We start from the raw sequence: 13,088 nt of genomic DNA, 5'->3' as shown, positions 1-13,088 counted from the left end.
CAGAAAATCTGCAAAGAGAATCACAATATCCCTAAGGCACATTTGTTTCTAAAACCCTCCACCTGCAATTGTTTAAGGGGATATATAGTCCCACCTTTAAACTCCCAGGTCTGTGCTGTGTCCTCATGCAGTACGGATTACACTACTGATAAAAACATGCCAGGAAAGAGTCCAAGGAGGCTGTTCCTCGGGGCAGGATAGAGTCCAGAGTTGAAAAACGGACTTTCCTGCTTGCTTGCTTGCTTGCTCCTGGTTTGCCCCTCTTCCTTTGGAGGGCATGGTGATACAAACGAGTGGCTTCTGTCTCTTCCGGGACCGCCCTTGAGGCTCCAGAGCCTCACCTGACTCCCAGAGAGAGGGAGGCAGCCAGCTCCTTCCGCCGCCCCGCAGAGGAGGGTCCTGGGGCCGGAGCCTGTGGGAGGGAGCGAGGCCGGAGCTGCTGCCCAGAACCGGGAAGGAGTGAGGAGGAGACGCTCTTCAAGACACAGGCGCGCCACAGAGAGCCCAAACTTTGGAACGGTAAGGATTTTAGGGGCTCTTGAGTTGGTCGTTCTTGGGGCCCTGGGGGCTGCGCGGGGGACGCAGACGCCAGACAGGAGGTGGATTAAAGAAGTCCGCGCAGAGGAGTGGGTGGCAGAGCCCCAGAGCGGGCGCGGCGCTGTCCGCAGCCCCGGGTGCTGAAACGGCAGGAAAGGAAAGCAGAAACAAGAGCCAGCTCTGGCATCTGCTCCCACCCCCGGCACACACGTAAGCCCCTCCAGCCGGGATCAAAGGACTAGAAGCCACCCCCTGCGCCTCCTAAATCTATCGCACCCACTTATACTCACGTCCCGCAGCTGCGCTGGGCCGAATCGGACTGAGCCGTCGGGGCAGGAGACAGGTTGGGCTCGTTCAGTTCAAGGATGTCCAACCGCGGCGCTACCCTGGGGACATCTCCCAAGATAGCCTGTACCCGGAGGCCGCGCTCTGTGCCTCCGTAGCCGCTCCTCTGGGAGGAAGCTCCCGGCCCCCTGGTTCCCCGGGCTCCATGTCGGGGTCCTGCGCAGAGTCTCCCCAAGTACCCGCAGAGCGTGCGGGAGTTGTGTCCACCGCTGGGAAGGAGCAGGAGCCGAGGGGAACCAGGGCAGGGGTCGGGGAAGAGGGACCTGCCCCCACCCGACCCTACTCAACCTTGAGGATCCAAAGAGACAAATGGGCTAAGGAGGAGGCAAAGAATTAAAAATTCTCTTGGGGAGTGAGCACTCTTTTTTTTTATTATGGTAAAAATCATCATCTGCGATTTTGGATGCTCGGCCTTAGTGCTCAGGAGCGAGAGAAGGGGCGTGGGCCCCAGGCAGGGGCCCCTCTGATCCTTTGCAATCCCCTAACCAGATAATCACACCGGCTCTCTGTCCTCATCCTCTGGCCTTTCTCCCCAGCTTAGCCCCCACCCCTGCTCCCGACACCCCAAAGGGACTCGCCACCCCTCGCCCTCTTGCCTTCCTGGGCAAGGGCTAGATGACGGTAGGGATACAAGGGCCGATTCATTTTGCTCTCCGTGTAACTCCCCAATTCACAGCTGCCCTACTTTATGCTGTTGTTGAGACTTTAAACTTTGCCATTCTGAAATGGGCATCTCTAGTTAGACGTGGCATGTGGCCAAGGTTTGGGGGGCAAGAGCAGAGAGAACCCAGAGCCCGCTTCTGGGACTCTCAGGTAGTGGACGCTGTGCCGGGGACACGCAATTTGCTTGCTCAGACCTCTCCCGGCTTGCTGTTCCACCAGCGCGACCCCTGGAAACCGCGCAACCCCGGGGCGGTGGACGCTCCTCACGAAATCTTCCAGAGGGGCGAAGCTGGGGTGGGCGCCGTCCTTGGTACCTCAGACCAAACCTTGGGGGCATCGGCCCCCCCTACCTGGGTTTGGGTTCTATCTTGGAATGTTCAGCCCAGACCCCTGTCGCTATGGACGTGCCCCCCACCCCCATTCTTCACTACGCGATCGCGCGCACACGCACACTTTCATTCATAAAAATGAGCAATGATATCATGGTACGAGACATGGGGTCATGCACTCCCTGAGTGAGAAATCCCTGGAAGAGGCGATGGCAAGTCGGGCGGGGAAAAGGGAGATGACTGCTGTCACAGCCGCTCTCTAAGCTAGGTACGCCAAAGTCTTGGATTCTTGAAAATTCTGCTGGATCAGGGAAACTAGTTAGGATTTCACTGAAATGATGGGAACTCCTTTGGCGGGGAGGGAGTGTGGAGGGGAAGACAGAAACTTCCCTTACTTCACGTGAATACCCACGCACAGGTACCTTTCCTCTTCCGCCTCTGTTCAGTGGTAAATGGGGCACGCCAGGCGCCAGATGCCAGCAGAGGGTGACTGGTGGCTCTCTTGATGAATGACTGGTCAGCACAAGATCTCGATCGCTTTAGGTGGGACTTTGGCCAGGACCCTGTGTGCCTCTTGCCTTTGATGCGCCTGTGTTTATGACTTTTCTGTCCTCATTCAGTAGCTGCCTTTGGTTAACAATGAGGTTGCCATGGTGACCAATCTCCCATCACCGTGGTACCCAGGAGGTAAACAGTTGGAGGCTGCAAAGGCTCTTCAGTAGCTCCTCCAGATCTTGCACAGGCTGCAGTTTTCCTGAGGTTTTGATGGAGGGGTGGCAATGATCAGATTCTGTGCCGAGGGCCCACTTCACCCCACCCCCATACTGCCCAGCCAGCCTGTCACCTGAAACCCTTTATAATCCTTGCTAATCCCTGAAGCCTCCAGGTTGGGATGGGTCAAGCTTTTATCTCCATCCCCCAATTGCTACACTGAGGCTGGGGTAAATAATTTTCCCTTTGACCTAATTCACATCAGTTGCACTCTGACTACTCCTGAGTACAACTCTCAAGGCTAAGCCCTGTGGGAGACAGAATTAGCTAAAGAAACAGAGTCCTTGGCCTCTGGACATTGCACTGTAGAGATGGCCTCCACTCTGGGCTGCAGTAGAGGTGATAACAGTGCCCTGAGAGTAGAGAGAGGTGGAATGACAGATTCCCAGGAGAGGTTATGTTGAAGTTGAAACTAAGGAATTTCAACTGGTGATTGTGTGGGAAGATATCTCTCTGGGAAGAGGGACTAGCAGGAACAAAAACGGGAGTTTACTCAGGTGAGGATGGGTCCTGTTGTGGTAACATGTAGACCCAGGAACATCTCAGTGACTGAGCCCATGGCTTATGCAATGCCTGGGGTTCTGAGGCATTGGGGGCACCCTGCACCCTGGGGGAGTCTGCTGGCCAGAGCCTGTCACGAAGCCTCCAGCTGGCCTGGAAGGGGAACTGAGAAATACAGCCAGCACAGGGGAGATTTGGTGAGCAATCTCTGCCAATAGGTGGGGTGAGGAAGTTCATGCCCCCTGTAAGGAAAGAGTAAATAATTTTGTTTAAATGAGCATCCCTTTTAGGCTGCTATGATCCAGGTTACAAAAAATAAATAAATAAAATCTTGAATGTCAGGCTAAGACCACATGCTGGAGAAGATAGGCAACCTCTGAAAGTTTCAGAGTGACGTGGTTGGAACTACCATGTAGGAAGCCCCTGGTGTTAGTGTATATGATTCATTCATTCTTTTGTTTCATACTCACTGAGCATCTCCTGAGTGCCAGGCCTTGGGTGGAGTGTAGAGGTGAGTCTAAATGTGGAAGATGAGCAAAGGGAATTGTTTCAACTGCCCTGGCGAGGAGGACAAGGGCCTGCACAAAGCTGTGAGCAGAATTCAAGGAGACCAAGATCTGCCTCTGGCTTGTACACTGTCACACCCCCATTACCTGGCAGAGCCCTGGCACGTGGTTAGGGCTCAGTCCCTTTTCTGAATTAGTGAGTGGATGAGTGGAAGGCAACAGAGGGGGTATATGGCAGGTGGTGTAACTAAGAGGATCAGGGGAAGCTTATGCCCAGTGGTGGCTGGGTGATCACTTGGCTCTGGGTGTCACTCACGGGGCATTAACCAGGATGGGACAGGGGGAGGAAGAGCACATTTTGGAGCAGCTGGGACAGTGCCATTTCAAACAGTTTTGTACCAGTGAAAGCTCTTCCCTGTTTATAGTGCACCCTTCCAGGGCCCGTACCCTGGACCTCATCTGATCCCCAGAGCAGTTGTTCTGTCTATCTTTGAGGAACTTTACACATTCCACCTTCTCTTATAATAACGCAGTGTAGGGATTAAACCCAAATAGGCTTCTGTTCCCCAGGCCTGCCACTGGGTGACTCTGAACAAGTCTGTGTCTCCAATTCTCCGTGTATAAATCGGCAGTGTTTATAATATCTGCCTCATTGAATTGTTGGGAGGAGTAAATGAAGCAATTGGAGTGCCTGGCATGACAAGTGCCAAAAGTTGGATATGACCATCTTATTTCCTATAATACATTTATTGTTTTTATAGTCATATCCCAAAAGTTAATTACAGGAAAAAAACAACAACACTTTGCTTCCTGTGCCTGAAACTAGGCTTGGTGAAAAATGTCCTTGAGGAAGGAAGGGAGGTCCTTTGCCTGGGGCTATTGACTCTGCTGTGTGTGTGTGTGTGTGTGTGTGTGTGTGTGTGTGTGTGTGTGTGTTGGGAGATGGGGGAGCAAATTCAATTCTGGGGAGCGCATCTAAAGGGATGGCTACAGATATCTGGGTGCTCCAACTCTAGCAACTTTTAGAAAGCAGTTTCATCTTGGAATCTCAAGCAGAGCAGCTGAATCTTATTGCAACATCATCATTTAAAAACTGAGTGCACTTAAAGCTGAGGAAACCAGGGTGCCATTAATTCTGAGTTATCTTTAAGGAAGACCAAGACACTTTCTAGGCATGAGGCAAGCCTCTGTCTGGTGGTTGAGTAACATAATTGATAACTTTGTTACAATTTCAGTATATCCTCTTCCACCCCAAATCTCTTCCTGTCTGGGGAACAGTGTTAGCTTTTCTTCTCAGGCAGGAACTGAAAATCCACAGCTGGTGTGTGCGAGCTTCCTTTTGCTAGTGTTATAAAAATGCACATTGTTCAGAAGAGTGAGAACTCCATCTCACAGCCAGAGCCTTCCTTGGGAAACAAAACCCAACTCTCCAGACTCATTCGTCCTCTCTTGGTGAAACGGCATTCCTGGGTTTGCCCAGCCCCCACAGAAAAGGGAGAACTGAGATTCTGACCTCCATTCCCCTTCATCAACCTGGAAGCTCACTTCTGAGCACAACTGGACACATGCTCATGGTCTAGGACTTGAGCTACACTTTTGTACATTTCTTAGACGGGTAGAGGAAATTTTGGTACCTCTGTTCCCAGAAACTGGCCTTTCTTCTTGAGAGGCAGGGAATTGTGCTTACGGGCTCTACAATTAGATCGTCTGCTGCAGTCCTGGCTGCACGAACTCTGTATATCAGTTTGCTCATATATAGAGATAATAGTGGTATTTACTTCATAGGGTTATTGTGAGGATTAAATAAGTTGATACATGGGGAGCAGTGCCTAGCATCGTATAAACTCTCCAAAACATGATCATTATCATTTTTATTATTATTGTGATATTTTGCCATTTCTCCTCTTTAGTACATTTATGTTTTGTGAGTTCCTTATAACAAATATTGTGAGTTTTGCAATTTAAAGTGTTTTGATTTAAAATTCAACATTACTTCTTGAGAGTTCTCATTGGGACTCATCAAGTTTCAAACCTGACTAGTATCCATGAGTATGGGAATTTGATCCCTGGCCTCACTCAGCGGGTTAAGGGTCTGGTGTTGCTGTGGCTGTGGTGTAGGCTGACAGCTGCAGCTCCAATTCAATCCCTATCCTGAGAATTTCCATAGCCACAGGTACAGCCCTAAAAAACAAAAATTAAAATAAAAGTTAACATTACTTCTTTTTTTTTTAGATATAATTCACATGCAATGAAAGTCATCTAAAGTATACATTTTGTCTTTGAATGACTACACCTGCAGCATATGGACGTTCCAGGTTAGGGGACGCTGTCCTACATACACCACAGCACAGCAACGCCTGGACCCTTAACCCACTGAATCTGAGCGAGGCCAGGGATTGAATCTGCATCCTCATGGATACTAGTCGTATTCTTAACCTTCTGAGCTACAACAGGTACGTCCACTTTGGTGATTTTTAGTATATTCACAGCTGTGCAGCCATCACCTCAATATAATGTTTAAACTTTTCAACATTCCAAAAAGAAACCCTGTACCCACTATCAGACATTTTCTTTTCTGACTCCCCTCCCCATCCTTGCCCCTGGCGGCCACTAATCTATTTTCTGCCTACTCTGGACATTTCATATAAAGGAATTATGCAATATGTGGCCTTTTGTATCTGGATTCTCAGCATAAAGTTTTCAAGGTTCACCATGTTGTAGCAGGTGTTAGTATTTTACCCTTTTTAATTGCCAATATCATTCCATCTGAATAACATCTCATTATCTGGATATACCACGTTTTGTTTATCTGGTTATCAGTTGATGGACATTTAGGTTGTTTCCACTTTGCAGCTATTATAAATTATGTTGCTGTGAACATTGAAATATAAGTGATTGGAAGTTCTCTTGAGGGGCATCAGGTTAAGGATCAGGAATTGCTGCAGCAGTGGCTCAGATTTGCAACTGTGGTGCAGTTTGTTCCCTGGTCCAGGAACTTCCACATGCCATGGGTGTGGCAAAAAAAGATAGAAAAGATAAGTTGTTGTATGGACATAAGTTTTCATTAGTTAGGTATATGCTTAGGAGTGGAATTGTTGGGTTATATGGTGATTCTATTTTTAGCATTTTGCAGAACTGCCCAACTCTTTTCCAGAGTGATTGTACCATTTATATTCCCACCAGCAGTGTATGAGGATTCCAGTTTCTCCACATCTTCACCAACACCTGTCATTGTCTGTTTTTGTTTGTTTGTTTGTTTAATTACAGCCAGTGTAGGCAGTGTGGGGTGGTATCTCATCATGATTTTGACTTGCATTTCCCCATGACTAAATACATTAAATATCTTTTTGTGTGCTTGTTGACCATTTGTTTATTTCCTTCAGAGAAATGTCTATTCAAATCCTTTGCTCATTATTTAATTGAGTCATTTGTCTTTTTGCTATTGAGTTGTTATAGTTTTTTATATATTCTGGAGACACTCCCTTACCAACACATAGTCTCAAGTTTTTTTTCCATTCTGTGGGCTGCCTTTTTACTTTTTTGATGGTGTCATTTGATGCACAAAGGGTTTTTTGGGTTTTTTTGCAAAACAAAAAATTTGGGGGGGTGAAGTCCAATCTATTTTTTCTTTAGTCACTTCATGTTTTTCATGTCAAATCTAAGAAACCATTGCCAAACCCAAGGTCATGTAGATTTACTCCTATGTTTTCTTCTAGGAATTTTATAGTTTTTGCCCTTAGAATTAAGTCTATGGTCCATTTTGAGTTAATTTTTGTGTTTGGTGTATATTCTTTTTTACGTGGATGTCCAGTTATCCCAGCGACATTTGTTTTTCTGCAAGTGAGTTATCTTGGCACCCTTGTGAAAATTGGTTGGCTATAGACATATATTTCTGGACTCTCAGTTCTATTCCATCCATCTATATATCTATCTTTATACCAGTACCACTCTGTATTGATTACTGTCACTTTGTAATAGGTTTTGAAGTCAGACAATGAGAGTTCTACAACTTTGGTCTTCTTTATCAAGTTTGTTTCAGCTATTCTGGGTCCCTTGAATCTCCATGTAAATTTTAGGATCAGCCTGGCAATTTCTGCAAAAATTCCAGAAGGGATTTGAAAAGGATTGTATTGAATCCCTAGATCAGTTTGGGAAGTATTTCCATCTTAACTAGTAATTCTTCTAATCTCTGAGCAGGAAATATCTTTCCATTTACTTATGTTTTTAACATCTTTCAACAATTTTTATATTTTTCAGTGTACAAGTCTTTCATTTCCTTGGTTAAATTGATTCCTAAGTATTTTATTATTTTTACTGGTACTAAAAATGAGACTTTTTTTTAAAATAGTTTTTTTGTTTGTTTGGGAGCCTCACCTACAGCATATGGAAGTTCCCCCAGGCTACGGGTCACATCAGAGCTGCAGCTGCTGGCCTACACCACAGCCACAGCAACTCTGGATCTGAGCCACATCTGTGACTTACAGCACAGCTCAAGGAAATGCCAGATCCTTTAACCCACTCAGCGAGGCTAGGGATCAAACCCACATCCTCATGGATACTAGTTGGGCTCGTTACTGCTGAGCTGCAATGGGAACTTCCATGAGACTGTTTTCTTAATTTCATTTTCTTGTTATTTATTGCTAGTGTATAGAAACACAACTGATTTTTCTATGCTGATCTTGTATCCTGCAATACTATTAAACTCAATTATTAATTTTATTAGGTTTTTAATGGATTCCTTGTAACTTTCTCTTTACCAGGTCATGTCATCTATAAGCAGAAATAGTTTACTTCTTCTTTTCCAGTATAATGTCTTTATTTATTTCTCTTGCCTAATGGCTCTGGCTAGCCAAACTCTGTTGCACAGAGATAGTAAGAATGGATGTCTTTGTCTTATTCCTGATCTTAGGGGGAAAGCATTCAGTCTCTCACAATGAAGTATGATGTTAGCTGTGGCTTTTCATGGACACCTTTAATCAGGTTGAGGAAATTTCCTTCTAGTCCTAGCTTATTGATTGCTTTCAACATGAAAAGATGTTAGATTTTGTCAGATGCTTTTCTCGCTTCCATTAAGATGATCATGTGGTTTTTACCCTTTATTCTACTAATAGCGTGTATTATGTGGATTGATTTAGGATAATAAATCAATTTTGTATTCCTAGGATAGATATCACATGCTCACAGTATAAAGTCCTTTTCATATGAAGCTAGGTTTGGTTTGTTAGTATTTGTTGAATCTCTTTGTATTTAATATAATTTTCCAAATGCCCCCTCATATAAGTTCTGATATTCAAGCTGTTAATACTTATACCATGTCCAACGAATATTCACATTCCATACTTTTTTTCCCTTTTCATTTTTGAACCTCTGGAATATTTTTTACTTCCTCCACAGAGGAGCACATTCATATAAAGTAGGAGAGGACCCTCAGGTACAGTATTTGTACTGTAGAGTTTTGTCCCATCTTAGAACTTCTGGAATGGAAAGAACTTTAAATTAAACAACTAGGTCTTGACTTTAACTCTATTCCACAGGGTTCCTAAGGTATTCTGTACGTACTTTAAGGCTTTTTTAGATGTATATTTAAATATTAAAATCCCCCAATCTGAAGTTGTGGCTCAGTGGTAACAACCCCAACTAGTATACATGAGGATGCAGGTTCATTCCCTGGCCTCGTTCAGTGGGTTAAGGATCCAGCTTTGCTGTGAGCTGTGGTGTGGGTCAAAGACGTGGCTTGGATCCCGAGTTGCTGTGGCTGTGGCGTAGGCTGGCAGCTGCAGTTCTGATGTGACCCCTAGCCTAGGAACTTCCATATGCCACAGATGTAGCCCTAAAAAACCAACCAAACAAACAAACAAACAAAACAAAATCCAATCCACAAAGAGAGCATTGGTTGACATCTGTTCCATACCAAACTTTACTCTACTGGATATCATGGTCAGAATTAACTTATGTCCCACTAGTTGTCTTTATAAAAATTATCAAATATGTTTAAATTAAATACTACAAATGAATGTTTTGTGCATTTGGTTCCTGTGGAAGATTTCATCTGCAATAAGTCTGTGTCCATCGTTGGATGAAGAAACTAAAGTGCCATGTCACTTGCCCAAATTGGAGGCAAAGCTGAGAAAGGAGCCCAGTTCTCCTTTCAGTGCAGTGCCCTTGACCTCCTATATTGTCTCTCCAATGTTGTTCGTCTCAAACAAAAGGTATTTTACTCAGGGGACTGCTTGAAAACACACAGCCCTCCTCATTAGCTCAGTGGAGTCATGTCTGTTCTGGCCCTTGTGTTTGTTCTGTCCAGGATTCCCAGGTCTTAAAGTGCTTCAGTGGCTTGGCATTGGAGATGTTCCCTCCTGCCCTGAAGTTGAAGGTGGGGGTGAAGGGGGGAAGGGAAAGGCCCATTAGAAGTGTGCTTGAGACAAAAGTTCCAAGGCATGTAGACCTTGTGGGAGCTATGGAGTTATCTCTGGAGTTTAATTTGACAAAGGGAGCCCGTCCAACCTCACACTTACTGAGAATTTGCTGAGTGCTTTTGCCTCGAGCAATGTGGAAAAAAATTGAGTGGTGGAGGATTAAAATGGATGAAACCCAGAGAGAGATTACTTCTGAGAAGATCAAAGACCCTAAGTGGTAAAAGTGGTCCATCTCATGTGGGCCAAGGGTGCCCATCCACCAAGACCTCAGGCTGTTTTCTGATGCGCTTTCCATTTGATTGGCATGGCTTTGTGTCCAGAGTTGGTACCCCACTAATTGGACCTGTCAGCTGCCGTTATAACCCAGGACAATGATAATTCAGAAAGTCCTGCAGTGGGTTAGACTGGCATCACACTGGGCTGCAGGGACCTCTCTATTTTTCATATCATTTTTTATTTTTAAAATGTTTTATTATAGTTGATTGTCAATGTTCTGTCAGGTTCTGCTGTACAGAAAAGTGACCCAGTTGCACATATATACACATTCTTTTTCTCACATTATCCTCCATCGTGCTCCATCACAAGTAACTACATATATTTCCCTGTGCTATACAGCAGGACCTCATTGCTTATCCATTCCAAAGGCAATAGTTTGCATCTACTAACCCCAAACTCCCAGTCCATCCCACTCCCTCCCCCTTGGCAACCGCAAGTCTGTTCTCCAAGTCCATGAGTTTGTTTCTTTTCTGTAGATAGGTTCATTTGTGCCATATATTAGATTCCAGATATATGATATCGTGTGGTATTTGTCATTCTCTTTCTGACTTACTTCACTTAGTAAGAGAGTCTCTAGTTCCATCCATGTTGCTACAAATGGCATTATTTTGTTCTTTTTTATGACTGAGTTGTATTCCATTGTGTATATGTACCACATCTTCTTAATCCTTTTATCTGTCGATGGACATTTAGGTTGTTTCCATGCCTTGACTATTGTGAATTGTGTTGCAATGAACATATGGGTGCATGTATCTTTTTCAAGGAAAGTTTTGTCTGGATATATGCCCAGGAGTGGGATTGCTGGGTCATATGGTAGTTCTACATTTTGTTTTATGAGGAACCTCCATACTGTTTTCCGTAGTGGTTGTAGCAATTTACATTCCCACGAACAGTGCAGGAGGGCTCCCTTTTCTCCACACCCTCTCCAATATTTGTTATTTGTTGACTTGTTAATGATGGCCATTCTGACTAGTGTGAGATGGTACCTCACTGTAGTTTTGATTTGCATTTCTTTTATAATTAGTGAAGGCATCTGTACTGATGAGCTACTTTCAGGGTTTGGAAAATGATTATGTTTCAAATGATACAAATTGAACCAGGACTTGTTTTCATGTTTAGGCCATAGCTAAAAAAAAAAAAAAGGAGGGCAGAACATGGACAATATTTTTTTGGAAATTTAGTCATTATATGTGGGGACCAAGTCTTTTTTTTCTAGAAGCACATTTCAATTTAGAAGAAAGGGTTTTATGTGTTTTGACCTCCTTTGTTACTTACTTGCTCTCTCCCTCATAAATTCCCATCTATTTTTTTAATTTATTTTATGTTTTTGTTTATTTATTTATTTCACTGCTGCAGCTGCAACATATGGAAGTTCCCAGGCTAGGGGTTGAATCAGAGTGGCAGCTGCCAGCTTATACCACAGCTACAGCGACATGGGATCTAAGCTGCATCTGTGACCTACACTGAAGTTTGCAGCAATACCAGATCCTTAACCCACTGAGCAAGGCCAGGGATCGAACCTGCATCCTTATGGATACTCATCAGGTTCTTAACCAGCTGAGCCACAACGGGTACCCCTCCATCTCTTTTTAAGTAGGATGGAAATGCTTGGTGTGACTCATTCCCAGGAGCCTTGTGAGAATCAAATGAGTTAACACACTTTTAACGTTCTCAGAACAGTACCAGGCAGAGTAAATGTTCAGTTAATATGTTGTGGGGTGGCTGTTGGGTGGGAATGCTGAACCCTAACCACTTGATGGTCCCCAAAACTTTGTGCCTTTGGAGAAAAAACTTGGCAGAGAGACTGAGGGCCTCAGTGAGGCAAGTAAAAGTTTATTTAAAGACAGAAGAGAGAGAAGACAGGTGTAGCGAAAGCACAAGCATAGGCAGGCTGGGGGGTGATGGAGAGGGAGAGAGAAAGACAGAGAGAAAGAGCAAGAGAGGAAGAGGGCAACACATGCTATGGAGGTCTTTTAAATGACTTGTATGGGACAGTCCTTCTGGGCTTCCTCTGACCCGTCACTTTGCTTTACATGGCATTGGCCTGGCTCAGGGCCCTCCCCCGAGTGCTCGCCCATCTTATATCAGGATGGATTCTAGCACAAGGGTCTCTGAGAAGTTGGCAGGATGTGCTGTGGTCTGGTCTCCCTCCTTTCTCAGACCCCTGAGCAGCCTTTCTGGGAGTGTATATTTCCTGAGGTCTCCTTGACCTCAAGAATGAGAAATGGGTGGTCTCTGTTTTATCCTAGCAAGATGCAGCTTTTATCCTGAAATTATCTGTCCCAAGGGACTAGATGACAGTTGCTCAGCATGGGACTCATCCGTCTCCTGCTCCCAATATACCATTGTCATCATCAGTGTCATCATTACAGTTACTCACCTGTTCCTCCTCCAATGATGCCTCTCACTTTTTGTTACCTACCATGTGTACATGCTGAGTGTTTTAAAGGACAATTTTTTTTAAGTAAAAGGAAGCAATTATTGCCTTCGAGGCTTTTGGAGTTAATAAAGGAATGAGGAGTTCCCATTGTGGCTCAGCAGAAATGAATGCAACTAGGATCCATGAGGATGCAGGTCTCATCCCTGGCTTTGCTCAGTGGGTTAAGGATCTGGCGTTGCCGTGAGCTGTGGTGTAGGTCCCAAACACAGCTTGGATCTCAAGTCGTCATGGCTGTGGTGTAGGGTGGCAGCTACAGCTCCGATTTGACCCCTAGCCTGGAAACCTTCATGTGCCGAAGGTGTGG

General features: G+C 45.0%; 1 protein-coding gene across 3 annotated transcripts in view; it reads left to right on the top strand.

Moving 5' to 3' along the window:
• Window positions 1–215: 215 nt before the first annotated feature.
• Window positions 216–13,088, top strand: part of CNGA3 (cyclic nucleotide gated channel subunit alpha 3) — a 49,927-nt gene continuing 37,054 nt past the window's right edge. Inside the window, exon 1 of one of the 3 annotated variants that reach the window (XM_047781498.1) lies at window positions 216–519. The gene's annotated coding sequence lies outside the window, so the exon portion shown is untranslated. The remainder of the gene's footprint in view (window positions 520–13,088) is intronic. The other 2 variants (XM_047781496.1, XM_047781497.1) reach the window with 2 other exon arrangements.

This window comes from Phacochoerus africanus, chromosome 5 (assembly GCF_016906955.1).
Source record: "Phacochoerus africanus isolate WHEZ1 chromosome 5, ROS_Pafr_v1, whole genome shotgun sequence".
NCBI lineage: Eukaryota > Metazoa > Chordata > Mammalia > Artiodactyla > Suidae > Phacochoerus > Phacochoerus africanus.
The sequence above is the reverse complement of the archived record's forward strand: the minus strand, read 5'-3'. Positions and strand labels throughout refer to the sequence as shown.